Source organism: Ornithodoros turicata, chromosome 2 (genome assembly GCF_037126465.1).
Source record: "Ornithodoros turicata isolate Travis chromosome 2, ASM3712646v1, whole genome shotgun sequence".
In the NCBI taxonomy this organism is placed as follows: domain Eukaryota; kingdom Metazoa; phylum Arthropoda; class Arachnida; order Ixodida; family Argasidae; genus Ornithodoros; species Ornithodoros turicata.
Window position 1 is genome coordinate 71,875,213 of NC_088202.1, and position 25,661 is coordinate 71,900,873.

The 25,661-nt window shown below is 48.0% G+C and overlaps 1 protein-coding gene across 3 annotated transcripts in view; it reads left to right on the forward strand.

Annotated features, from left to right (window-relative positions):
- Positions 1-25,661, forward strand: part of LOC135385555 (dopamine D2-like receptor) — an 844,468-nt gene that overhangs the window by 454,739 nt on the left and 364,068 nt on the right. The window contains exon 1 of one of the 3 annotated variants that reach the window (XM_064614936.1): positions 17,522-17,594. The exons of the other annotated variants lie outside the window; for them this stretch is intronic. The gene's annotated coding sequence lies outside the window, so the exon portion shown is untranslated. Of the gene's footprint in view, positions 1-17,521; positions 17,595-25,661 lie in introns of those variants that run through there. 3 annotated transcript variants of the gene reach the window in all.

A 25,661-nucleotide genomic window follows, 5' to 3' on the forward strand; every position in this document is an offset into this window, starting at 1 on the left:
TGCCGTCAGACCTCGATCTCCCCTTTACGAAGTGCGAGTTACAACACGCACTATGTCACCTAAAGGCAAAATCTGCCCTGGGAGCCGATGGCATAACCTACCAAGCTTTGAGAAACCTCCCCCCATGTGGTTTCCAGGCCCTTCTGAATTATATCAACAACGTATGGGTACTAGGTAACGTGCCTGCCGAGTGGCGAGAGAGCGTCCTAGTTCCCATTCTAAAGAGGTGCAAACCAGTCAACGACATACGATCCTATCGTACCGTGTCCCTCACCTCATGTATCGCCAAACTCACAGAGCGCATGCTGCTCAGGCGACTGTCATGGTACCTGGAAGCCAAAGCTATCCTTCCAGACCAAATGATCGAATTCAGAACACACCTAAGTGGTGCTGACGCACTATTAGATTTCATCTCCGACGTGGACAATGCCACAAAGTGCAAAAAGAGGACCGCAGCGGTTTACTTCGACGTCGAATGTGCCTTTGACACGGTGTCAGGTAGGCCCTCGATTCAGCCAAAATCGGAGGGAGGCCCGCCGTTTTCATTCATGGTTTCCTCAGTGACCGTACATTTAGGGTCCGCCTGGAAACGACGCTCAGCTTACCGAGACGCCAGAATTTTGGATTACCTGAGGGATGCGTACTGAGCCCCATTCTTTTTAACCTTGTCCTCTCTGGTCTTCCCAAAGCCTTACCGAGGTCAATGCCGGAGCTGAACATTTCTGTCACATTTCCGCAGACGACTTATGCTTGTGGGCATCGGGGAAAAAAACCAGGTCAGCTCAGAAAAGCCATCCAAGACGGCATTACTCGGGTTGATAACTATGTTAGTGCCTGCGGGCTGCAACTTTCTCAAGACAAAACATGCTTTATGCTCCTGGGGTCTGGGAAAGGTTGGTCTCATTTCCCCCCGCTTTCCCTAAATGGAATACCCTTGTCCAGGGTGAAGACGCAGCGGTACCTCGGCCTTGTGATCGACAGCCGCCTGTCGTGGGCGCCACTCACAAAAGACATAAAAACTAAATGTCTGTCGTCACAGAACCTTGTTCGATGGCTGGGAGGCCCTACATCTGGATGCCGACAACGCACAGTGCTATCCATTCACCAGGCCACGACCGTCGCCAAGATACTTTATGGACTCCCATTCGCTTGTCCAAGCGCATTCGCACTACAAGTATTGGAGCAGCTCCACAGAAAGGGATTAAGGAATGCCCTCGGCATCCCAGTCTTTGCACGAAACGAGGTTGTGTACGCGGAGGCCCCAGCCCTGTCCCTTCTCCCGCTGGTCACTCAAAAACTCCTCAGGCAGATCACGCGACTCCACAAGACGGTCGCTGGTAAATCCCTCATCGCCAGGGTACAGAGTCGCACACACTCCCGCTTTGCGGCCACTATCCGCACCTTCACAGAGGTGGTGCCCACACCCCCTGCAACGCCTCGCAAAGATCCTCCCTGGACATACACTGAAGTTCGGGGCGAACTATGCTTAGCCGGTGTCAAGAAGAAAAGTCAGCTTTCCGACACGGTCGTCCAACGCCTCGCTGCGGAGTGCCTCCACAACAACCATGGTCAAGCTACGCACATTTACACAAATGCCAGTGTAGACAAACACGCAGGAATAAGTGCTACCGCATACTGCACCCCTCGCTCAAGCTCAATTGGGCAGAAAGTCTACTCGGGGAGCTAACAACGACAGACGCGGAATTGCTAGCAATAACAGAAGCGCTGAAGGCTGCAGAAGACCGCAACTTACTCAACATTGTCATCATCACGGACTCACCGGGCGCTATTTCTCGCATCAAACACCACTACGAAAGATGCTGCATCGCAGGAGAGGCCCGGATGCACATAGTACGGCTTGAGTTGCGGGGCACTGCGGTATCGCTACAGTGGATACCTTCCCACAAGGGCATACCGGGCAATGACCACGCTAACTCTCTGGCAAAACCAGCTGCGAGAACCAGGCCGAAAGTCAAAGCTCCCCCAAGCAACTTCTGCTGCTCGAAATCAATTAGGGGGTATGTGTGGATGCTGCACCCTGACAAGCGCACGAGAGACGGATCTGCACAACCACTCTGTGCTACTGGTGGCCTCTCCAGGGCCGAGGCTTCCCTCCTTCTCCGCATCCGTTCTCGCAGTGCCTACACACGGGCCCACGTCTTCAAGCTCGGCCGTACCCCGAACCCTGGATGCCCACACTGTGGGGAAACAGAAACGGAGGAGCACGTTATTATGGATTGCCTATCCACATCGGATGCAAGACGCAGGTTGCAGCAAGCTGTGAAGCCTACCGGCAAGCCTGAACTCAAGGAGATTGTCTATCCTCGTGGCAACCTCCATCGTCGGAAGCTCATCCACAGAGCCCTTCTGGTCTTTTTCGAGGTCGTCGACCCACAAGGGCGACTGTAGGAACACGTGATGCGTAGCAGCAACTAATGTAACTGTTCGCCCCTTCCCCTCCCTCCCGAGCAACATGCCGCCAGCTAGGCAGGCAGACCGCTCCTCTACCCAACGTTACCCCCCCCCCCCCCAGACCAGCTGAATTCCAGGCGAGAACGCTACAATCGCGGCGCGCGTACGCTGTGTCACGTGGTATTATTTCACAATTTTCCGGGCTTTATCTATGTTGTTTATTTAATATGTAATGGCGCCACACAAAATATACTTTGTTCGAAGCACCACCGGCCTGTGGCTTTCAAGACACTCTACCGATTTACAGTTGACACCTCGACACTCAGACCAATATTTCAAAAGTTGATTAGTTTATTGATTATCATTTCGCAACATAGTTGTTGTTTGATTAGTCTCCTCTGATTAATTAACTAGGCAGAAAGAAGGGAGGACTAGCACCTAGGATACACGACTTCGCCGTAGGGAGCTGCGTCTTTATTTTTGTTTTTTTAAATCCTTGGTGCATGCTAGTTGGGACATCCTGATCATGCGCTAGGGCATCTGAAAAGGTATTCTTCTTGCGTCGTAAAATATCGAAACGTCCTAACTGTCAAACTAAATTCCTAAAGCAAATGAGTAAGACCTATGCTAGAGTACGCTGCAACAGCCTGCAACTCAGACAATACGAAGAGCTAAAAAAATTGATTTGAACTGAAAATTGAACTGAAATTGAACTGATTCTTGCGAAACGTGAAACACATTATTGTGAAACACACAGAATTCTACTGCTGATGGTACGTACGAAAATAAGAAAATGAAAGAAAGGATAAAGGAATAGGCTTAGAGCCTATTCCCTTTTTTTCGTACGTGCCATCAGCAGTGGAATTCTGTGCTTTTACATTGTCTTGCGTCGTGTAAACTTGAAGCGCGTGAGCATAGGGTGCAGAAATATCTTTCGATGACCTGTCCTTCTCATGCTTTGACGGCTGTGGCCATTTGAAGTATATGTCAATAAATAAAAATGGAACGGACGTAGAAATAGTACAATGTCCCTTTCTTCGTACCGCCGAAGAAGCACATGTTTCTCAGTGACCTACTACTTGTCATGTCTGCAATCTGCATGCAGCTGTGTGTAGACGCGATCGCTCCTGTGCTGCCAGTCACTTCTGAAGCATAAATTCTATTTTTACAATGACAGCGCGCTGCTATTGGCCTGGAATATCGCCAGCTGTCGGCAGCATATTTCAATATTCTTTAAACCTGCACCCCATTGCTTGGCGCCGCACACGTGTAGACACCTTGGTGATGTACGCAACGCACTCTTACAGTGTGTCACCATGACGCTATCTAACTGTGAGTAGCCTTGTCTCGTTATTAGTGCTCTGAGTTCGTTCACAAGCGACGCGTTTGAGAGAAGCGTCTGTGAGCAGGCCCTGTCGAGCGATGAACGTCACCTCATACAAGGAAGTAGAAATGAAAAGAAAGAGAGAGAGAGAGAGAGGAAGAGAATAATGCAAGGATCTTTGAGGTCTATCGGAGGCTGGCCCTGTTATCCTCATTACTAGGAGCATATGCACCGCATTACAAAAACGGTAGTTCCCACTTACTCCATCTTTTGCTGCACATATTACGCGAAACAGACGTGGAATGGAATAGAGAATTAGTGACGTAGTAGGTGACCGGGGACGGCAGACACACAGGTCCATTAGTCTGAGAGGGTATTGTAATCAGATACGCAATCTTAAACGTCTTCCTTCTAACTGATGTCTCGTACACATAGTGAAGAATCGGCAACTGTATGTGTAGTAATAGCCTATTGAGTCCCCCCTGTAATCTTGATAAAGGTTTTTGTCATTTTTGTACGATAAGCTTGTCTTGCGGATGGAAAGAAATTCAGCAACGGTCGTTTTCTAAATCGAGGTGTTAGAAATGCTAGTACATAAATATCCGCTTGTTCCCGCATCAACTTCGTGGGACAGAAAAAATACAGATAAAGGTGATCCGGAATTAGGTTGATGTGAAGCCATTAGGTTTATTGGCTAGCCGTTGAAGCTGCGGTATTATGCCGTATTATGTGTAGACGACAAACCATGATCTCCAGTAGCTCGGCATACAGTTCGAGTGACACTTGTGCTGTGAGTTCTTCCTGGTCATCTGTCGACGGCTAGTCCTCGACCGCGTCGTAGCCACTGCAAGATCAACGCATGATATTTTTATCTTCGCCCATAAGCAGCCCTAATGAGGATTCTCCATGAGTTACGGGCATTGCATACACCTGTGTGAAACAATACTAATGGGTCCCCATGCTGCGCACAGCAGGATGTCTGACGGAGCGCAGTAAAGTGCCCGGGAATACACGAAGCAACTGACTCAAAAAGAAATGGAACGCGCTATATGATGAGGGGATGCCAGCGTCCGTTGGTAGCATCTGGTCCTTACTTTAGGTGACCCTTCAAGAGCGGTACTGAGACAATTAAATTAACGTAGCTTGGGTGTTCATCGATTCACTTGAGCAGTATAGCATGTATATAGTTAAATCGTGTGCTCCAGACATGTGCCTTGCTTTACTCCACCTTACAGAGCATCTCCCTACTTTTTCCTAGGACTTAACATCATCAACAACAAATAAATTAATGATGATGAATGCAGAAATTCGCTGCATGAGGTGCGGCCCACAACCCCACGACACGATGGACGGAATAAGATGTCACATGATCATAAGACGATGAATGGCGCTGAACTGAGCGGAGTTGGTAGGTTAACAGTCGGGGCGGTAAAAACATAAACAAAACACACCTCACACAGGCGTACTCGTGCACATCATAGGATATAGAAGAGACCGGTGTCACGAAGAAAGATCAGGAAATACTGCAGAGCACGACGATGTTCGTTCATGTTAAACCGAGAGCTAGGGGGCGACACAGAATTGCAGACGACACAGAAGTGCTGCCCTTTGGGAGTTGTAAACATAGCAATCAAGTAGCACATACTTGATATCTGCATAAACGGCACAGCAAGAGCAGAGCATGCAGTCGGGGAGCAGCCGAGCAGACGTCCTAGGACTTACTTGCTGACATGAATACGAGTAACATAGAGAAATTTCTAGAAAAGAGGCATGCTAATAATAAATACATATTGTTCAATAGTCAAACGAATTCAGTCAATTCCAACTGTGCGGCCCTGTCTTTCAGATGATAACTCTGCTTTGAATACGTGTACGTTCAGAGTTAGGATATTTACACTGCGAGTTATTGCTACCTGACACTTGAAATCACTTAAATGAGTTGGTGCCACCTCCCAGTAGTTAGCCTGGTACCTCCCAGTCGTGACGTGACATGGCCAGCACGCTAACCACTAAGTCACGCGAGCTGGTAGTGCAGTACGGACACAGCACAGTTTGCATTACCTATACTCGTGAAGAAGACCAGAAATCGGAATTTAGCTTCATCATACGCCGAACACTAGAATATTGTGATCGAATATTGTGAGAAGTTATATCTTAACTTTGTTTCTACCATAAGGTTGCTGGCATAACTGGATAGAAATTGACCATTTAATGGTGTACACAGGGGCGGATTCGGGAGTTTGGAGAGGGGGGAGAGGGGGTACAGCCAAAGACAGTATACTGGTGATCCGATTGAGACCTGCCTAAGAGCTCTCGGTGACTCCAAAAATTTTATGGGGCCACTTCAGGACGTTTTGTCGATACAGTCTGGAGTTCGATGAAGGAAAAATGAATATAAGGGGGCGAGAAGTGATGCATTAAACGTGAAGACTGCTGTACCATATCGACAGAAAGTTGTGTATATCTTTCTGTCTCTATTTTTGCGACATACATGTAGCAGTGGGGAAAATCTTTGTGGATAAAGTACTCGTGGGCTATTGAGCCTCCTCTCATGCTGTCAGCCGCAGAGGGGACTTCGTGGGAGACCCTCACTAATGACCGCATTAGCAAGTTACGCACGTGTTGAGCATCTTGACGAAAACAGTTTCGGACCACCGAATCTGCAGGGGAAGGCTGCGGTTGGTATTCACTGGAGACACATAAAATACACGAGGACGCTATGCCTTTCAAATTTACATATGTGGAGATGTGTATAAACACCTTAGATGAGTGTTATGTATATTATGAAAAGGAACGTGTAGCAGGATGAGGGCCAGCTTGCTATTCGTTCAAACAATACAGATAAATAAATAGCAAACACATAAAAAATGATGTGCTGTTCACTATTGATATGACCCTAACATAGTTACCTAAATACTTTCATTTCACCGAGGAAGTCCATGCGCCGCGGTCACGCAACGGTATTGTGTGGAGTCAACTAGGATCCTTAGGGGAAATGTCATTACATCCCAGACAAGCTAACCGTTGTCGGAGAGTGTAACAATGGGTCTCATATCACTGGTAGCTGATGAGAAGGTGTAGCTTGTCATCATCTCCATTGCAAATGGAGCAGTTGGGGTGCCTCATTGACATGTTTTAAACAGAAGTGGCGGAGCTAGCACAGCGTTATGGAGCAAGTGAGTGATCCAATTCTTCTTTCCGTGCGCTGCTATGACGTGGTCCATCGTCGGGACAACGGAGCAGGTAAGGGCGTTGGATGTGAGAGCATCCTATAGAAAAATACGCGACAGGTTCAGAGGCGACGCATTTTGGCGATAGTGCATATACTAAGCATTAAATGCATAGATGTCACAAAGAAAGTGCGGTTTGGTAAATGCGAAAGTTCCTGCGAACATCATTCTTCTCCGTCGTGCGGTTTAGAAGATTTGAGCTGACGAGACATCCCACTCCCTAAATTACCGCTCCACTCGCGGCACTACTTTGCGACCCTGTGTTATATCTGAGTAGACTTCAGTACTGGGAATGATTGCAAAGCACTCTGGTCGGGTTGGCTAGCCGAATTGCGCCACCTGCTGATGACGCTTGTCGTTCGTGTTTTCTAATGAGAAAAAATACCTTGAAAAAGAGTCAAAGTTACTTAAAAAGGTGACTAAGTTACAGGCAAAAACCTCCATGGAAATGTATCTGATATTTCACTCAAGATACACAAAAAGTATCTAAATACACGTACTCAGTTACCTCTATACTCAGTTACTTAACAACCCTGGTAGAGACGCCACGCAAGGCACCAGAAAATATCAACAGGAAAGCCTATTCAAGATGGAAAGGAGTACATGCACTCTACCCGAATAAAATATCCTGTGGTTGGCCCATACATAGGGTATGTGTAAAGGAGTCTACCTCCAGCTCTAGTGCTTGATGACAATACACGATTGGGAGGGTGTTTTTCTTCGTTTACTGTTTTCCAAGCATTCAGAGTTTTTCGCTGTTTATTTTGTAGAACAGAGTTAATATCTGATATTCGAAGAAAATGCGACAGCTGTGAAACGCCATATACATGGTGTTTTTTCAGCCTTTACAGAGTTTTTATTTAAAAAAGATGAGAGCAGCATAGTTGTCGTTTTTGTAGTCGAGTTCATCGGCCAGGCGGGCATCCTCTGGAAGAGAGTATGCAACTACAAGGTGACTAATTACCTGAAATCGATGAATTATCTCTTTATTAAAGAAATATGGGTGAAAGCAAAATAAGAGAATGGGAGACAATCCTCGTTCAAATCCATACTATCTTCTAAAACCCACAAGAAAAGAGTGCGTGCCATGGAACATCCATCGCTGAACGTACATCGTTTTTTTTTTCTGTAATCAAGCTCAATCTCAAACTCAATCCATCGCTGAATTTCGGTATGCAAATGAGCCGAAACGGCGCGTCTGAGCACTCAGGTGAGCCTGAGCTGAGGTGCGCAGTACCCTCAGCGATGGATGCTTAGCTGGACCGGAAAGCGGTTTATCTGACCAGCTGAGCGGCATCTACTCCAATCATCTCCATCGATCCAAATCACTTGGCCCTCTGACATGATACGAGCGCTTATTCCCTGCGTTCCCGGTCGCCGCTGTTTCTGTTACGGCTCATTTGCATATGAAAACTCGTCGCTGGATATTTTAACGCACGTGCGTGTTTTTGGATTTTTAAACATGAAATGGCTTCAAACTAGGATAGTCTGTCAATCTGCTATCGGCTTTTGCCCGAAATCCCCTAATTAAGAAGTGAAATAATAAATTTCAGGTAGCTAGTCATCTTGTAGTCACTTTCTCGATAGGATGTCCGCCTAGCCGTAGGACTCAACTGCAAAAACGATAACTATGCTTCTCTCATAGCTTTTTTATGGAGACTCTGTGAAGACTAAAAAACGACACCCTTGTACATATACATATGGACCGACAGACATAGAGAGACACAGACAGATAGACACTGGTCATACAGGAACGCGTACTGTTATGCGGAAGAGCTTGCAGACACAATCTGTGTCACGATCACCTGGTGACGTGAACATATGTAAATGCGTATATTTCTTGACATATAGTAACAAGGCAACTCTCGCTTGCGTCCCATCTTCTTGTCTGCGTAGCAGCGAGTAGCTGCCCTTTCAGGAATACAATGTGCGTGTCATCTGTGCTTCCTTGGCCACACTGAGGGGGAGTGAGGTGCGTGATTCACATGAAAAAGAAAGCCCTAGGCGCTGAATATTTTCGAAATAGACCTGAGGAATGGCCGAAATGACATTAAAATGCCCTCGTGTCGAACACAGTCACCAAATAGCCACCAAATAGTTGTTCAGCACATAGTGCACCCTATTCAGTTACTCCAATGTCGAGGTTCTTGTATGCAAAGAATTCACTCGCATTACATGCATACTTCGCACTTTGTTAAGTGAAAGATATAGCTGCACACTGGACTTGGGTCAAGAGAAGACCCCTTCCTTGTCCCGGGCACTGGTAATCCGCGATGCGGGGCAATTTTATCACGATCTCCGTCATAGAGGGCAATAGGCCTGTCGTTGACATTTCGAAAACACATGAAGGAAAAATGCGAACAACACATTAGCTAAAGAACTATTCTGACAAGGTATACTCAGTGTCTTCTACAAGGCATAAAGTCGGAAAATGCTATGCTAGTGCTATCGCAATGCAAACTGCTGCTACGTTCAATCTATGTGATTTCAAACATGCATTTCTCCTTTGTACTTTTTCGGCAATTTGATTAGCCATACGCAGGGTGCCGTATAACCGGGGTCAGTATTTTATAAAACAGACAAATGATTCTTTAATTACAATAAATTGAGATATAATATTGGTCAAGTGCACCACCTTATGGCTTGCGCCACAAAAACTGCAAACTCCAAACCACGTTATGACGCCCCTACTAACCTTGTGGTGTGTTGTCCTTATTAATTTTGACAAATGAACATTTTACTTATGAAAGATATCTGCTTCTTTCTGAACGGTCTTGCCGAAACTTCGGCACCACCTCCCCTGCTTTTAATTTCTACCGTTCTGCACATAGAGGAATACTACAAAAGAAACCGACACAGTCGCAGTAAATAGCGCAGAGAAAGTGGCGTTCCTCAACAAGAGTACTGATCGGCGATGATGGAATGTGACGGAGGGCCGGATATGCTGCGGACCTTCTCAACCCGCGGCCTCACCCCAGGAGAGCGCCGATAGAGGTGAAGCTTGTGTCATGTCGTCGTCGTCGTCCACGGGCCGCCCCATCACTCCCCCCACCTTCGGGACGAGAGGCGATGCTTGCAGTTAAGGTCTGCGCAGATACCATGAAGCGGACGACCATGATACCATGACGACGACACGTGTACGAGATACGTCTGGGCACACGGTTTGGGGTTCACAAGTACAAAGCGAGCCGGGCAGGTACCAGTGAGGAACTGAAGCAGTGTGGGTTCCAGGGAGAGAGAGCAACAGAACGGGTACGTGAGCTGTGAGCTGTAAGAGTTTTCACAAGGGAGGTGCCAGGGAGAACTGTCGCGAAGGAGGTGGATGCCGGGAACGGAACTCACTGTGGTGTCCCTGCAAGTCCCTGGTGGAAAAGTGGCCCTGGTTCATCCTGTCTGCCAATGTATCACAGGCTGCTGGCTTGCCGACGATGAGCACCAGAGGCGAAGGCCAGGAGCGAAGATGGCGTAGTCTGGGTTCCCGAACCGCTAGCAGACGGGATGAGTGTGCTGCGGTCGACAGCTGCGTATCGCGACCGGTACTGCACCGTGTGGCCCAGGGAGGTGCCGATGGTGGATTCTCGAGGTGGATGCTCAAGGAGGGCCCTCGCAAAGCGTAAGGCGGCGTGACGCTGTGAAGGTGACCGTGGCTTGATGATCATCACGGCCTAGCGAGTCCCCGGAGGAACGAGGCATCATACCTTCAGCGCGATGACTTTCAAAGTGGTTCTCAGGTAATCTCCTCTCGATGCACAATTTATGGTGGTAAATTGCCGAATTGTCTACCAGGCTGGGGTGTTTGTTGCTCGGTCAAAAAGGTAGAGGAAATAGTGTTCCTCTACATGAATGCTATCGGTGCGGTCCTGGAGTGAAGCCACGGATGGAGAAGCTCTTCAGCTCATCCTGCTCTCCGGGACATTTCACCATCGCCGATCAGGGCTCATGTCTAGAGGAACACCATCTCCTCTACAATAGAACCACAACCGTTGAACATGTAAACACGCAGTATGTAATAAGATAGAGTTGGGATGAAAGTTTTTGCGATTACAACTTTCTGCCTACAAAGGTATACCGGCTATCCTTTTAATCATGCGAAGAGAGTAACTAGAATACATTTGGCTCGACTGTTTAGTATGTTGTTGCCGCATCAAGTACAAGCAGACAACAGAACCTTCATTTTCACCAAGATAAATCTCCGTCTCACTACCCTGGTGGGAAAGGTTTGTAATCCTATGTGGTTTATGAAACCATCTCCACTTTAAACCACTTACGTTCAAGGTGGTTTCAAGTGGAAATGGTTTCATAAACCACTTGGGATTGCAGACCTCTTTCACCTGGGTTGCACCTTCAGCAAGCAGCAAAATGAATGATTTTCCTGCACACTGTGGATGCTTGCAGCGCTGCCCCTTGTCCAGCACATGCGGAAAGTGGCACACACCATCAAGTCGCACATCATGTTGTGGCATCATGTGTCGCACATCTATTTCTGAGCGGCCTCCCTCCCGGTATCCTGTTCTGGAAGTTGAGCTGCTGGTCCCCACTTTTCTTCTGGATCTTTCTCTTACCTCGCCATTCCTGGTGCATTACCTCTTTGGTGACGGAAACCTTGAAGAACTACAAATGAGTTTGAAGCTCTAGTATTTCACCAGCGAGGCTGAGATGTCCGGAAAATTTTACGCTGTCTGGGCCGACATGCAGTGCTCGTTGTTGTTGGTGCACACTTCTTTTTCTTCGGGAGTTTTGGCAATACCGGAAGTGGATCGTCTTCTTCATTCTCTATGTCACATGATGATACAGGTCCGCTATGATTTGGATCAAGTTTGTGTTATACACAATAAGTTGTACCCACAGCGTACAACAGGTCACTATGTTGATCATCGTTCTGCACACCATACCCTGCTTTACTGCTCGTGAGAGGTGTTGCACGTCCATAGAAGGTTTGAGTGTCTATTATCTCAATAAATAATGACGCAATATAATAAGAGAAGAGAAAATAATCACGTACAGAGCAAAATAGCCAATTTTGCCAGAAATTATATCATAAAAACCTCAATGTAGAGAGAAGTCCTCCGCCATACACGGCTGTGTCATTTCTGGCACATGCAGTAAACTACGAATGCACATTACAGATGCGTTCGAATGACCTATATAGTCGCCAGTCTCTGCACACCCTGAGTGGCTTGGGCTAGGGACTGAAAAAAATGTATATAGATGGACCGTGAGCCCAGTGAATGATGCTGTAACACTGTATAAGTTGAATCAAAACTCGAACGTTGCGCACATGTGTCCATCAGCGAAGTTTGGAAATGCAATCAATCCGCCTCCGTGCTAAATGATGGGGGGGGGGGGGGGTGAAATCGTTTATTTGTAATGGTGGATTGTTTATTTTTTATGTTTATCTTTAACCGTGTATTTTTAAGCGATTTGTTCTTGAATATTTTATTCTTAAGCGGTTGATTCTTAATCGTGGATTTGGGGTACCTCCCGCGTTTCCCGTCCCCGTCCATAGCCGTTGCCGTTGGAGAGTAGTGTGTACCCCATATGGCACAGTGTAGTCAGGGTAAGCGGCAGATCTACGATTCGTGAAACGCATTACACCGGTATGTGTAAATATAACCCAAGAGGCGGTAAAGCGTTAGGTGCCGAGGTGTCAATTAGAAATCTGCAGTGCGTTTCATGACACAGCCGCCTGACAACAATGTGTCCTCTCTGTGGTTGGCTGCTTTCTTTTTCCTAAGAAGAAAGCCGCAAAAATACCGATAGAGTCACCATACGACCGACCGTCCGGGCTCGTTGCATTAGAATCGCATGAACCGAGTTATGCAATGTCCGGGTAGTGTATTCGGCGCCGTTCAGCATGTGAGCTGAACATATAGCAAATGCGAAGTCTTGATAGCATGTGAATGTCTTCTGCGTATCAGCGGTTGTGTTGACACCAGAAAAGGGCCTCGATATTTTAGATACTTCTGCGCCGTGCGCACGTCAAGCTCGGGATCCTGGTTAGTACAGCACGGGCCTCGGCCGAGCCGGGCTGCGCTTGTTATTGGCCGTATGCTACGGGCCAGGCCGACAAAAGATGCCAGCACCGCGAGCCGGACCGGGCTGACAAACATGTTTCCGAGAGTCGGGTTCGGCCGGGTCACGCAGCTAATTCCACACAATGGAGGACTGTTAGTTCACATATCATCACGAGCTTGCGTAATTCCTGTGCATATATTTGCGAAGACAAGCAAAGGACACTACATTATCGGCACTGCATTATCCTTCGTTTCAAAGCCTCAATCATATTTGTGTAATCTGTGAATGGCCATCTTAGCCAAGTATAATGTATACATTTTGATGTCGTGTGTTGTTGTTGTTGATTTTTACACTTTTTTTTTATGATACATGTTGTTTCTCAATGTATCTACTCCTACAATGACGTTCAGAGGACGTTAGTAGTATCTGCAAATAAATAAATAAATAAAAATTATGCGCATGATTCGGCCCTCTAGAACCTTCTCAAAGCGACTTCACATTGCTCCTGACTCCTCACGTATTTCGCAATCACGTTATCAAAGCTTGGTGAGACAAGTAGGGATTGAGAGACGGAGTTTGTGCAGCATCCCTTACCTCCACAAAAACTTGATAGTGTAACGATAACGCGCTTGCTCGCGTACGTTCTGGATTTAATTTGGTCTCGTGCTGTTGCGGCGGTAAACCGCCAGCACTTTGGGGCCTTGCTATGTTTGGGGCCTTGTCTTCTCTTCTTATAAATTTACTTATAACTTTGTTTGATATCTGCTAGAAACTCGTACGTCGCAGCTGGAAATACTAGGCCGGGATCTACTCGCTGAGTCACCGGACCAGGCCGGGCCGCATAAAAGCATGAACGTATGGGGCCATGACGTACGCCGGGCCATTTTTGGATGCGCCAGGGCCGGGACCGGAAAAGTCGGTCGCAAGACTCTAACCCAGATATTCATTTGACGCCGTCTGGCGAGAGCTTAATACAATACCAACTGAAGTTTCAAACTAAAAGGAAACATTGGTTCGTAAGATGTCTGATTGATTGAAATTCACATTAAACCAAATTAGAGCACTGCACGGGCCCGGGCTTACCCAAAAGCCCGACCCCGGCCCGGCCCTTGCGTTTTTTAGGCGGGCCTGGGCCAGGCTCGGGCTTCAGCCACCGGGACGGGCCGGGTACCAGACATGGTCGGGCATGTAGCGAACATATTTCACTTCACGAGACTGGACAGCTGAATTTTCACGTTACTTTTTTTCCCCATTGGGCATGGGATATCAGGTATTCTCATCCGAGAACTATCACTTGTTTACGTGTGATCATGCTTGTTTCGTGAATGGGTCTGGATTTCACGCGTGCACACACACACACATTTGGGGACGATTGGTGTGGGGTCCTGCACGAGCGTCAGTTAGGTTAGGTTCCGACATCCGACGCAACAGTCCGAGAGTCAGCACATCGACATCCGAGCGTCAGTAAGGTTAGGTGGGACATATTTCGTTCTCGTGAGGGTCCGGCACGAAGGTCAGTGAAGTTAAGTGTTCTGACATATTTCGTTTTTATGAGAGTCCGGCAAGAGGGTCGTTTAGGTTAGGTGTTCTGACATATATTTCGTTCGCGTGAGAGTTCAAGAAAGAGGAACTAACACCGGAGCACGTGCAATAGAGCGGCTATGAGTCTCTCCTGAACCGCAATGTACGTACGCCCACGCGCCGCTGCGTGCTGCGTTCCCAAGCAAGCAACCACCAAGCACAGAGCGGCTTGCCGGCAGAGAAACACAGCCGCTGCTGCGTTCGAGTGTACCTCCTGACTCTCGACCAATTAGCTGCGTCGTTTTCCTTGCTGCATTGTGCTCTTTAGTAAATCTAAATACGCCTCCGAACCTCGAGAACAAGCAGAGGCGGGCTTGGACCAGGCCTGAGCATGGAAACAGTCGGGTACGGGCCGGTGGAGTCGGGCTTGGGCCGGGCCCGGGCTGGAAATATATAGATGACGTCGGGCCCGGGCCGGGTACGGACCGTAGCAGCCGGGCCTGGGCCGGGCACGGGCCTGAAAATCAGGCCCGTACAGTGCTCTAAACCAAATGCGACAGACCTGCGTTGAAAAAAAAAAAAAAGAAGAAGAAAAGCAAACATGATACCGAATCTTCGTGCGGGCCACCGCCATCGCGGCCGTCTTGCCAGTCAGGAACTTGCAGGGCTAGCACGATCGCTGCCTAATCACGATTGCGCGCAATGTGGATCATGCGTAACTGCGTTTGGGGTATAGAACGCTTCAAATATTTATCTTCCTGACCTGGACCGAAAACTTCCTTTTATCTTGGCTTAAATGAAAATCAGAATGCATCCGCACCGGAGGACATGTGCTCCTAGATTTCCTGATACGTGCTTGATATGGTAGACGTGTGTTCACTTACGGTATCTTCGAATGGCGGTACTAATCAACACCTCCTAGATAGCGTCAAACATGCGCCCCACGTGACACAGCGTCACACACGAACGCCTGCTGTCGATGCTGCTATAACGTCAATGAAAGAGCGAACACGAGAAAAGCTCGAAGCAGCTCGCAAAGCTCACGCAGGCCTCCGTGAGTTGGGCAGTGCGCAGGCCTTTACTATCTAGGAGGTGTTGTACTAATGCTCTAAACCAGAACGCTCCGGCATGGAGGAAGAAAGAAGATGGAAGGAAGCAATAATAATAATAATGGTGCTGCGATGTTACACGCTACACGAGAGCGATCGGTGGCTGCCAGTTGAAGGTGCCATTAGTCTATCATTGATACACCAGTGTGTCTGTCCAATACACACTCTATCATAGGAAAGGAGAATCTCATACACCACATTCTCTTTACAGTCACCAAACGGTTTCTTACGTCTTCTCTCGCATGCGGGCTTGACAGTCGGGATTAAAGATGATAATTTGGCAATTAAGATCAAAAATCGTTTAATCAAAATAAATCCATCTTTCTTTCTTTTTTTGTAGGCTGTTTTCACGGCTTAGCAATTCTTTTTATACAGCTTCCACAACAAGGAGCTTCCTTTTTTTTCTTCTTCTTCTTCTCTACGCTATGTTCTCCAAATTTAATGTAAGAGGGACTTCGGGCTTTCTCTGCGTATCGCGGCCCTGTACGTGTCGATCCGAAATAGTGGAACTTGAAATGAGAAATTGCAAAGACGGCTTTATCTATAGTCGCCCTTAAATCCGCGACTGTATAACAAGTATTTTAGTTCAACACAGTTAACTCTCGTTGCCCTTCGTACTCGGTGCACATTCCGCCTCCGTGCATTTGGACTTAGCGGGCTTTTAGGATCTACCAAACGGACAGCGTATATTTTTCTTGTCCAATTCCCTTGGGCGCAAAGAGTAGCATCGTCTCTCTTTCGACTAATTAAAGGGAGCATTTGGAACTTGCAGTTCGTTGTTGCTCTAGCCTTTTCGTTTATCTAACGAGGGAAGCCTTTGGGTATCTCAAACAACGTTAGGGGAGCTAGTGCGATCGTGGGTGCGGTGCAACGGGTGTAACTTCGTTTGGCGTGGAATAGAACCTTTGTCCGTGTTCTCATACGAGCGACATTGGCCAGAATACGTCAGCGGAAGATGCACAAAACTTCATAGCTTTCTGCTGCCACATGAGCGCGAGCGTTCAACGTCATGTATTTTCGCGCTCTTCTAACCATGGAGAACATCTGTCGGCTCAGGCAGAAGACATTCCGTAGCAGACGACACGTTATTGCGGCGCCGTTCGAATGCTCAACATAAGACGCGGTAGGACTTCCGCCCAGTGTTTGTTTGTTTTCTTTTCCCGCAGCTTTTTCCGTTTTTCTTCCACTAGTACATTCCTTCCGGACGTCGCTCGTGTGAACATACGCTGTGTGGAGTGTGTATGGATATGCAATATTTCCCGCGAAACTAAAAGTTGCAGCACAACTTTAATCGGCGCATTATTACTGCACGTTCAAATGATCACAGTTAAAGCTTTGGTTCCAAGAGCTCCTGACCTCTTCTCTTGGGGGACTCAGTGCCCATCTGTGTTCACGGCAGTGCATCACCAGGTTTGTTCTACTCCAAAGATTTTCTTTTGGAAAGATCACAGTAAACAACAGTGGCTTTATACCCTGCGGCAATAGGTCACAGCAGCGCCATTGAGGTTTTCTTGTTGAAAATATGAAGTCGTGCAGGAACAATTGCCACTGAACTGAAGAGAGGTGTTGTTGCACGAACACTGAAGTTGCTTGAACGTCACTTATTCAAGATGGATCTGAGCACAGCGTTAGGCCGGGATCCCATAGCCTCGATTCGAGCAGTAGCAGCAGAGCAGCAGCGACGCGAGCGGTCCCATAGCACTGGGCGAGAGCGACAGAAATTCCCTCCTGCTCCCGTATTCGAATTTTTCGTCGCTGTGATGCTCTGTCGCTCTGCAGCCTCGGCAGCCTCAAGATCATCACCGCGGAATAAGCCCCATCCTGGAACCTGGAACCTCATCTAACCTCACCTCATACTCATCTAATCATGTACCTCATCATCCTGCGTTAGTGGTGACGTCGCCCGATACAAGCGTGGCCGACCACGGCGAGCAATTTCACCACCGCCACCACCGGCAGCCGGTTTCGCGAGCCAGTCAGGAGGTTGGTTGGTATTGTTTTCTTTCGACAGTGTTTAGGGTTAGCAGGCGGGTAAGTGACGACTTGAATGCGCAGTTCTGTGGTTTGTTTCTGAAGATCTGAACACGCTTACGACAGCCAGTGGTTTGGAGTGAGTGTTTGATCATCGGTACCGCATGAAGGGCGCTCTCAGGGCGTAATTCAGTTCATTTATGTTACTATCTGCAGCTAATAAAGTGTTCGACCAAACTGCCACCATGGTCCATTAGGAAAAGGAACTGGCTCAAGAGGTGCTGGGTGGACAACAGTAGTCTTGTCTGTACTCTCATAGATCAGACATCCACGCACATGTTCCTTTCTTGACTTTCATCTTTCCTCTACCTGTTTGTCAAGTTTGGGCCACCAGTACCTGAGCCGGATCTGCTGATTAGTACGGACTATACCGGGGTTAGATTCGTGGGGGAGATCAATTACCCGTTCTCGGAGACGTGAAGGTGTTACGATCTTTTCACGTCGAATCAAAAGAGCTTGCAGAGAGGAAAACTCTTCCCGGGTGGAGTAGTAAGCGGCGAGATACCTGTCGTTTCTCGCATCCGTAGGTCAAGAGCAGTTGAGATGATGATGAAAGATGGAAGTCACTGAAAAGGTTAGCCAGCTGTAGTACTCGAACCCACATCTTCTGGATTACCGGTCCAGGCCTCTATACCAATTGAGCTAAGCTAACACACCTCCCCATCGACTTCCAAGGGTGCGTCATCTGAAGGGACAAACTAACCACACTTTCTCACTCATCCTCCCTTCACTCTTACACTTTTCTCGCTCATACACACATTGATACAACGCGGGATCGACGTGAGCGGCAATTGAACTCTCTTGTCTACCTTGTCTCTTGTGCAGTTGAGATGCTACGATACGCCTGAAACTATAGGGTCGTCGTCTATCGCCTTTTTAAGCTCTGCAGATGAGATAGGACGACGTTGATGTTGTATAGAGCAGACTAGTTCTGACTCCTCTTCGACGGAAGGGGAGTGATTATTTAAGTCAGAAACATGGGTAATCAAAAAACTGCGTCCCAGATAACGTTGTGTTCGCCCTTCTTGCACTGCATTTGAAAGTTGTATCGAAGCAAGCGCGTTGCTCATCGAGTAATTTTCGTGTGTTGGCGACAGTTCCTTGGGTGGACAAGAGCGTAAACAAGGCTTAATGGTCCGTGCACAGAGTGCATCGTCGGCTAAACAGAAACGTGTCCCATCTTTCACAAGCCGAGAGGCAGGCTAAAGCTTTCTTCTCTCCAGTTGAGTAGCGGGCCTCAGTGGGAGATAGCGTGCGAGGAGCAAAGTTTGCATTTCGAATCCCTCAGGGTGCATTTGCTGCAATAAAGCACCTAGTACGCAATTAGACGCGTCAACGGACACAGCTGTGGGAAGCGCCGAGTCGAATAACGTGAGCGGAACACAGTCCTCGATGAGGTGTTTTATCTTGGTGAAAGCACCCTCCTGTTCCATACCCCAGACATAATGCACACCTTTCTGCAGCAACATGCATAGGGGCTCAACTTCTGTAGCGAAGGGGGGACGGACTTCCTATAACAGGCGGCTATGCCCAGAAATTACCATAACGCAGTGATCACTTCCGGAATTGGAGCTTCAACCCAAGAAACGTTTCTCTTCGACCCCAGACACGCATTTCTGTCGATTCAGTCGTAAGCTAGCCGTGTCTAGGCGCTACAGAACGCATGAGTTTGCGATCATGTTCCTCCTTTGAGGGTGCAGAAACAAGAATGTCATCAAGATAATGAAGTACGCCGGCACAATGGTCCAGAACGGTCGAAAGCACTATCTGAAATGATGCGACAGCAGTGCAAACCAAGCCCGCTTGTAGCGAAAAAGGGCATCATGCGCAGTGAAGGCCGTTAAGTTACCGCTTCCGTCATCCAATTTGAGCTGGTAGTAAGTAGAGGAGAGGTCCAATTTCGAGAAAAACTCTGTCCCTGGATGTATCTGGACCAAATCTTCCGGGTGAGGAATTGGATGACTGTCCACCACAATGGCTTCGTTGGGTCTCCGTAGGTCAACACATAGTCGCAGTTCTCCAGTTCTGTTCCAGACCACAACGATTGGTGAGACCCATTCGGATGCATCGATTCTTTCAACGATGTCTGTTTCCTCCAGTCTGCGTAGTTCAGCAGAAACTTCCTCTCGAACCTCCAGAGGAAGAGATGGTAACGTCTGCTGGACTGGGCTGACACAGTTATTTTCATAGTCAGTTTCATAGTCACTTTGTGGGAGAATGCTTGAACGCATCCCACACCCTCAGAAACTAAATTGGGGGATTTTTGCGCAAAATCATCAGCATTGGATGACTGCGTACTTGTAACTTCGTAGCAACGACCCTCTGCTGCGTGCAAAGTTTGATCCAACGAGCGCATAATATCCATTTCAAGGATTGCTGTTCCGGTGCGTGTCACGTAGAAAGAGCACGAAGCTGCACGGCTGCCAAACGCTACGGCTACGTCAAACATGCGTTCTACAGGGATCATAGCCTTGGTATAGCTGTAAAGGGAGGTGTCCGCAGTCCTCAGAGGAAAATCCTTGAACTGCCTCTTGTATACAGGGTGGTCCACCAACCTTGATAGAAATTCATAGTAAAAAACGTAGGCCCCGGAGAGACATGCGGTCAAGGGATTTTTTCTACCAATAACTTTTGCCACATATTGGTAACATATTTATTTCATTTCAATTGTCGGAAAGTTAATTTCTTGAATTGAACTCTGAAATTTCTCAAGACAACCTAACGTTTTCTTTGCGGAAATGGGTTCCCCGTGGTCATTTTACTCAGTATAGCACGTAATCCCACTCGTAATGCAATGGCAATTGCCGAAATAAATTCGCCGAAAATCCGTGGAAATGAGCACTTGGCTCCGCCTCTTTTTTGACGGTTCGTAGTTGGAGCGCAAAGCTCCGAAGAAATGAGGTTACATTGAGGGGGGAAAGGGGAAAGCAAGAACTCACCTTGGTGGGTAAATCCGTTAGCCAAACCCAGCTCTGTTGAAAATAGCTCTGAGAAGTCCTGTACAAGTGAGTCTGGTAGTATTGATGAAGCGAAGGACGTTTCATATCAGGTGAGTGTCCCGCATTCAATATGTATGCCGAGTCCTTGGATGGCGTCAAGTCCCAATAACGTTGGGAACTACGAAAAAGCGAACAGCATTGTGCTTCTCTTTGTAAGTGACGACAGCCTCGAAGCACCCCTTTACACCAATCTTCCGTCTTGAATAATCCACTAAAACAGTACGTGGTGGAACCAGAGTGAAACGATGAGCAAAATGTCTCATGAAGAGATCTTCTTGCAGAATGGATACTGACGATCCCGTATCAATCAAGAACTTTACCGGAACAGTTTCAAGGCGCGCCTCGATGAAGAGACCTTGCCCTTCCTTTGAAGGTACCACGATATTTAGAACTTCATCCTCCCCTGTAGAAAACTCCTGTACTTTCGTCGATGTCTTCGACGCTCGACAAACTGTGGCGTAGTGACCAACCTTGCCACAGCTGTTGCAACGCTTGTGAAACGCTGGACAATTTGAAGCATTTGCGAGATGCTGCGTTGAGCCACACTGATAGCAGCGTAGTCATTGCGCTCCGTCCTTGCGCTGAGAGTTCTGGGAATGATGCAGCTGGCGCGTTTGTCCTTTACCTTGACGCCCTCGGGTCTTCGACGCCGGAGCGTTGCCGATGGCTTGAACGACATCACCATGTACGAAGGACTGGGTTTCGTCCGATACTCTTTGACAATGCTTGGCGATGTCCACGGCACGAGGAAACGTTAGAGCCGATCCGTCAAGGAGAAGCCTCCCACGTATTTGCTGCGAAGATACTCCTTGTACAAATTGGTCTCGCAAGTTGTCTTCAGTTTGGGCACCAAAATTGCATGAAGCGGATAACTCCCGTAAGGCCAAAACAAAATCGCCAATGCTCTCGCCCGGCAGCTGAGTTCTTCTCCTGAAGTTGTGGCGTTCCGTCACCACGTTGACGGTGGTAGCGAAGTAAGCATCTAAAGCACCTAGGGCCGTTTCGTACTCGTCAGGGACAGGCGTCACTGTATCTGACACGGAACTTGTAGACGGTGTTGCACCGGCTTCACGTGATGCAGTTTGCGTAGCTTCTTGTACTACTTCTGGAAGCGTATTGTAAATTCGAAGGCCTTCTATCCCTAAGCAGTGTAGAAGGATTTGCTTCTTCCTTTTTGATGTGAATTCCTCAGCTCCTGAGGCTCCCAAGAAATTGCAGAAAAGTTGTCTCTATTGCGTCCATGGAACGTTAGGCTTGGCGGGAGTGGATAAGAACGTGGGTGGAGGCGTAATACCGCCGAAGCTCATGATGAATCTTCAACGTGGTGCAGTTCATTTTCTTCTTAAAGCCCTCGTCGCCAATGTGGTGCCGGTAGGAAGCAAATAACTACCTTTGTAAGAACGGATCCAACTTCCATGGAGCCTGCATGACACGGCCGTCCAGGAAGAGATCAACTTCTTTTATTTCCCCGGTAACCAACGTGCTGATCATCTGCTCCGCATGCTCATGCCGATATGGCCGTAAGAACACAACAGCTGGGAGTTGCCGCCACGTCCCCCTTGCAGTCCAGACCTCGCCGCCAGTGATTTCCATCTCTTCGGGCCACTGAAGGCGTTCCTTGGGAGCCGTCACTTCAGCTGCGACGACGAGGTCAAGAATGCGGTCCGATCATGGCTGCTACGCGCCGGTAAGGATTTCTACGCTGCTGGCATCCAAGCCCTCGTGAAACGCTGGGACAAGTGCATTAGTGCAGCTGGAGATTATGCTGAAAAATAAAGCTAATTTCTCGCCTGTAAGTTCATTTTACTTTTGCGAAAAATGGAAAGTCCCGGTTTGACTTGAACGCCCCTCGTACATCGGCAAGCAACAGTTCAACAAGCAACCTTATCTTCCATTGTCTTCTTGCATCCTACAATTAAAAGGCGTTTCGTCTACATGGTAGAGCATAACTCGGTGCACTTATGCGACAACAGGAAGCGCACATGGTAAGAAAAGATGGTGAGAAACATACACCTACGTAATGTCCGACACACAAGTTCAGGTATGTAAAACTGCTGCACCTGTGGTAGGTGCTTTCACAGCAGTTGAGGCCATGGGCGTTCCCAGGACTTTTTCCGGGGGGAGAGGGGGGGGGGGAAACTGCTTCCATGGTGGAGCAAAGCTTTCACCTCCCGTACCCACCTCTTTTCCTGCTGGATACGTACGCTGCAGACTGTGCGGGTGTTCAGAGGATCATAACATCTAAGAATAATCATGACGACCTATACGTTAAAGTGCGCACAATTTTCACACGTGATCTTAGAGCTCCAGGGGTGGGGGTGGGGGGCTTGGGCCATCTTGCCCCCCTGTTGGTACGCCCATGGCCGGGGCTGTTGAGTATCCAGGAACGCACGTACTTTGCGAAGTTCAAGTTGTGAGTCACAGTATGGCGACTACACAGCTTTCTGTCTCGCTTTAACGGTTCGGCGGCCGCCACGGTAGAGGAAGAAATATGATCAGTCATGGCGAACATTACTTTTCTTGCTTCTCGTTCTCAATTCAGTGCGGTGCTGCTCAAAAAATGCAAGGCCTTCCCGTTCTTGCGGAGTTCTTGCGCTCCACCGGTCTGGCGACGGATCTCTAAAAGTACTGCTCCCATCATCATCCCCTCATCCGTTCCCAATGAGCAATAGGGCAGTGTACCGCCACAGCGGCTGTGAATCACCCACCTGATCATCATACAATGTGTATATGTGTGTCAGTGCGGTGTTGAAAACCTCCTACACTTATTTTTTGTTGTGCTCTTCTTCGTGTTTCGCCGATAGGGAACCAGTCATGTTTTCCTCACTTCCCAACCTCCATTCTCCTACCAGAATTTGTCATTGTCGACGTAAGCTCTTCGTTGCGTTACGGTGTATTCACACGAGCGCCTTTTCTGACCGCGCAGCGACTGAAGGAGGAGAAGGAGGTATCAGAATAATCACGCAATCATCCAACCATTCGGTCGCGGGCGGGGCTTATCGTAGAGCAGAATCTATGAAGCGCCCAAGTTTTTATCTTATTTTTGGCGAGATATGAAAGAGCCTTGTGCAACATCACTGCGCTCGGCAGCTCCGCCCGTCAGAAAGAACCACGCGGATAGTTTGTTCGCGGGGCACAGAATCTGACGACTGACGCGCAGAACCTTCCGGGAGGACGAAACAAAAAAAAAATAAATAAAACACCCTCTGTTGCCAATGTGGCAAGCTCCTTTGTTTTTTATCTAATACACCTGGTAGAGCAACACCCGATTTTGTGGGAACTTGCCGATAAGCAAGGGATCGGAACCGGTATTTTTTTTCGGTCCGGTTCAGGTTCGGGTTCAGGCATATTGGTTCGGTTCGGGTTTAGCTCCGCTGAAGCGAAATTATCAGCTTGAACCGGTTCCGGTATATCGGTTCGGTTCGGGTTCGGCTCAGGGAGAACACCTCCCGCACACACACAGACAAAAAAGAAATCGGTCAGCGGTCGGGACATTTACAGGGATTGCAGCCGTTACTTTTTCGGTCCCGGTTTAACCGGCTCATGGGCAGTTTTTTGCTACATGAAGGCGAGCTTACGCTCCCCATACCGGGTTGAGAAAGGTGTGAGATAGCCGTTTCAGGTGAGTCAGAAAAAGGTCGGTCAGTAGTACAATTAATTCACCATTGAACGGATTCCCGAACCGGTAACCGTATGAATTTTTTTTTCGGTTCAGTTCCGGTTCGGTTCAGGAGACGCAAAAATATTGCTCTGGTTCGGTTCGAGTTCGTCAGAAAATAACGTTTTTTTCCGGTTTTCGGTTTGGGTTCAGTTCCGGTTCCGATCCCTGTGAGCAATACCGAAGTGTACCAAGGAAACATGCCATGTGGGAAAAGATCGCTTTTGAAACGAAAAGAAACACCCGGATGTCGAAGCAACAGTAGGTATGTACAGGTTGGGACAAAAGTTTACGAACACGCGAGCGACGTACTTTTTCTTCGGTGCGACACCCTAGCGGCTGCCGGAAGTGGGTGAGTTCACTGTTTCGGAGGTGTGGATGGATGCGGTAGATCCAGTGTCGCTTCGATGTGCCTGGGAAGTAGGAGTTACCGCTGTGCGGCGCTCACAGCACACCCTTCCCAGACCCCTCCATCCCTCCGAAACAGTAAACTCACCCGCTTCCGGCTGCCGCTAGGGTGTCAGACCGAAGAAAAAGTACCTCGCTCGGGTGTTCCGTAAACTTTTGTCCCAACCTGTACACCACAGCGCTTTTTGGGTTCCCATATTCACGACGCAGTCGTTGTATCAGTTGGGAACGTGTTAATTACTAATAACGAGTTGGCTGCATGCTCGCGTTCCAAACGAAAAGCTATCGGCGCAGGATATTGGCAGTTTCGTTTAAGAACGAGAAAATGTGTGAGCACTATATCGGGCACGTCAGGTAAGCCAAAGGGGCTCAAAATTTAATCCACGAGCCGGCCACGGCGGAGGTCGCGCATATTCATAGTTGTCTGGCATCATAAATTAACAATGTAATGCTATAACATTTTAGGCTGTCATTGCACAAGCTTACAGGTGCTAAGCACCGCGGGATCACCATCACGTCATGGAGTGCTTTTGCGGGAGGCCACTGTGTGCATACATTGTTTTCTGAGAAGTATCAACGAGGACGAACAGTTGTAATAAAGGGAGAAAGTTATCCTCGGTCTCACTATTTTTCGTGTTTCCCATCTATCGCGGCCACACAGGTTGGAAACTGCCACAGCGCCTCAAGGTAACGTGTTTTATTCCTGGATAAAGCTAGTGTTAAAAATGCGACATAGTGACGAACTTACGTTATATAGCGTCTCGCTTTGCCATGGCATTATTACGTAACTATTCACTGGGGGAGCTTCTTACACAACGCCATATGCAAAAAAAAAAAAAAAAATCGTTTTGTTCCATAATTTTATATGTATGGATGGGACGGTAACGTACCCCTACCAAAAAAAAAAGACAAGAAAAGATCATAAGGGCTGTTTGGGTGGGAAAGGATTATTTC